Source organism: Rattus norvegicus, unplaced genomic scaffold, assembly GCF_021556685.1.
Source record: "Rattus norvegicus strain SHRSP/BbbUtx unplaced genomic scaffold, alternate assembly SHRSP_T2T unassigned-0000076, whole genome shotgun sequence".
Lineage (NCBI taxonomy): Eukaryota > Metazoa > Chordata > Mammalia > Rodentia > Muridae > Rattus > Rattus norvegicus.
In genome coordinates, this window is record NW_028238809.1 from 16,709 (window position 1) to 20,000 (window position 3,292).

The window sequence follows — 3,292 nt, forward strand, 5'->3', positions numbered from 1 at the left end:
CTTCAGACACCCCAGAAGAGGGCATGATTGACAATTACAGATGGTTGCAAGCCGCCATGTGTTGGCTGGGTATTGAACTCAGGACCGCTGTAAGAGCAATCAGTGCTCTTAACGACGGTGCCATCTCTCCATCCACCTACTTTATTTTATTCTCTATGCTCTCTTGTGCGAGTCAAGGTCAAGCAGGCAAGAAACACCCAAACAGATTGGTCCATCACCACTTTCTGAATTCTTTTTGTTGTTGATGTCAGGGATGTAAAGCAAGTTTACCCATGAAGAATTGTAAGGGAGTCCTTCTGATTTAGAGAATAGCAGCCTTGAAATGAAATGAGAATCACAACAAGCATTTGTCTTATTGTTTTTGTTTTTTTCTTCCTTTTTCTTCGGAGCTGAGGACCGAACCCGGGGCCTTGTGCTTCCTAGGCAAGCGGTCTACCACTGAGCTAAATCCCCAACCCCTACATTTGTCTTAAAGTCTGAAAAACACAAAACAAAACAAAACAAAACAAAACAAAACAACAACAACAACAACAACAACAACAACAACAACCAAGAACAAACCATGAGACCGCAGAAATCCTCAGGCGGAGGAGTAAGGAGCTAGTTTTTATTGGTTAGGGTATTATTTGGTCGGGTGGGGGTAGGGGTGGGGGTGGGGGTGGGGGTGGGGGTGTTGTCCTTCCTACACCTCTCTTGCATGAATGAGCTGAACATTACTTAAGCTTGTGTCCAAAACTGTCCATTTTTTAGATTGATCCCAGGAGGGAGGGAGCGAGCCGGGGATACAGCACACCCTCTCTGGCCTCAGAGGTCCAGGCTCCCGCTGGCAGGGCCCGAAGGGACTCCTGGGGGGAAAAAAAAATAAAGTCTCCGAGGCACCACCTAGCCGGTTTTATTCTTGAAGAAAAGCAAACATACATAATGGAATAAGGGAAAGAAAAAACCCTGTTTTCTATATACACAAGCAGTCGTAATTTGTTATAGTGTCCCCTTTGCGTAGTTTGGATTCGATGACTTTATTTTATCAAGCAAGTTTTAAACAGCGGTAACTCCAAAGAGGAGTCAACAGCCCCTTTAAGTGCAGTCAGTCATTGACCCTTTGGTCTGTCTGTCTGTCTGTCTGTCTGTCTGTTTCAAAACGAGGGAGGGCCTGCCTGCCTGCCTGCCTGCCTGCCTGCCTGCCTGCCTGCCTGCCTGCGTGCCTGCATCAGATCTAAATACAGTTCTCAGAGGGGAAGACAGAGACAAGTCAGAAGTCACTAGCACTCAATGGACGACCACCAACCTAAGGGCAGGCCTAGGGTAGAATTTGATGGACGGACGGACGGACAGACGGACGGACGGACGGATGGACAGATGGACAGAAAGGATCTAGGAGGAGCTTTGGGAAAGATGAAAAGCCTCCATTTCCCCCCAAAAGAACGAGCCCCAACAGCTGGGCTCTTCGAGATGAGTTATAAGGGGAACCACACATACAGTTTTGTATCACACATACAGTTTGTCATCATCCGTCAATACCAGGTAGACTTTTCAACGTATGTAGGTAGCTGTTGTCAGGTCAGTCCTTTACTAAGCCTCATGTAAGCTCTGCAGGGTAAGCCTCAGGAATTCATCTGTGCGTCCCGCAGGGTATGCTTTCTTGCTTTGTTAAAGGCTAGACTTTGGTTGCTGTCTGTCTGTCTGTCTGTCTGTCTGTCTGTCTGTCTGAATGAATGAATGAATGAATGAGCGAGGGAATGAACGAATGAGGAGGGGATGCACATGCCTATGGTTTTAAGATGCTTAATTTCTTTACAAGGTTTATTTATTTAAACATTAAACATTGGGGTTGGGGATTTAGCTCAGTGGTAGAGCGCTTGCCTAGGAAGCACAAGGCCCTGGGTTCGGTCCCCAGCTCCGAAAATAAAATAAAATAAAATAAAATAAACATTAAACATTAATCGGAAATAATGGAGTCAGCAGTTAAGAGTTCTGACTGTGTTCTTCCAGAGGTCCTGAGTTCTATTCCCATGGTGGCTCACAACCCTCTGTTATGGGATCGATCTGCTGTGTGTCCGAAGACAGCTGCAGTGTGCTGTTTGTAGGGTAAAGAAAAAAATACTAAAGAAGAAAAAAAAAAAAAGAGAGAGAAAAAGTTAGAAGCACCAAGTCAAGTCATGTAAATATTGCCCACATTCGGATTTAGACATGCCTGAGCTGTCAGGGCGAGGCTGGGTGAGAGCGAATCAGTGAACGATCGGACTCTTCCTCTCTCTGTGAGGGTGTGTCATGAACTCTATTACCATTTCCAAAGAGTTAGGTATGCTGGAGCGAAGTGGACCGGAAAGCCAAGGGAGGAGAGGTATGCCTACACGAGTCCACCCAACCCCCCCGCCCCCCCCCCAGGGAGACATCCTCGAGTGGTGGGGGGAGGGGCGAAGGTGTGGAGGGATAATTTCCAACAAATAAATCCCAACAAATAAATTACTAGAGACTTGATTCATTGATTTACTTTAAATTTATTGAGTGTATCGGGAAAGAGGGAAAATGGGTCAAGGAGGGAGGGAGGGAGGGAGGGAGGGAGGGAGGGAGGGAGGGAGGGAGGGAGGGAGGGAGAGAGGGATATCTTTTCCTCCAAATCGGCTGGTATGTAGTCTCAGTGCGTCAGAAAAAAGACTGCTTCTGGCCTCCTTTCTGATTACCCCAAGGCAGTCTGGTCACCGTGCTGTAATAGAAAGGGAAACCACAGTCAAGTCATGGGAGCGAGCGAGCAAGCAAGCAAGCAAAAATCATAAACAAAAGCAAAAACACGTCTGTTAAGTTGAGCAGAGCAGAGCAGAGCAGAGCAGAGTAGGGCAAAGCAATACAAGGTCACATTCCACAAAGGCTGATATAGTCTGCCATCTTGGTCTACAGAGTGAAAAGTAGAAGGAGAAAATGAATATCGCTTTGTGTGTCACAAAGTTTTTAAGTTGTAAGGAACATTGCAGGGCTAAACCTTCAAATCCTCAAACCACCCAACCCAAGCTTTCCTCCTCCTCATCCTCCTCCTCCTCCTCCTCCTCCTCACCCCCCATTGCCCCCCCCCCGTGTGGTGTGTGTGTGTGTGTGTGTGTGTGTGTGTGTGTGTGTGTGTGTTTGCGCACGAGCTCGAGCTCGGGCACGCATTTCTTTCACTGCACAACCATCATTGGAGGACGTTTAAATAAACACGAATGAATCAGACAGGCAGACAGACAGGGGCCCATAATGGATCCCTACAACTCGGTGGTGGTGGTGGTGGTGGTGGTGGTGGTGGTGGTGGTGGTGGTGG

At 47.4% G+C, this 3,292-nt stretch overlaps 1 long non-coding RNA gene across 2 annotated transcripts in view; it reads right to left on the bottom strand.

Annotated features, from left to right (window-relative positions):
• Nucleotides 1–2,478: 2,478 nt before the first annotated feature.
• LOC147997685 (uncharacterized) overlaps nucleotides 2,479–3,292 on the bottom strand; it is an 18,756-nt gene continuing 17,942 nt past the window's right edge. For both annotated transcript variants that reach the window (XR_015647604.1, XR_015647605.1), the window contains exon 3: nucleotides 2,479–2,704. This is a non-coding gene — a long non-coding RNA (uncharacterized LOC147997685). The remainder of the gene's footprint in view (nucleotides 2,705–3,292) is intronic.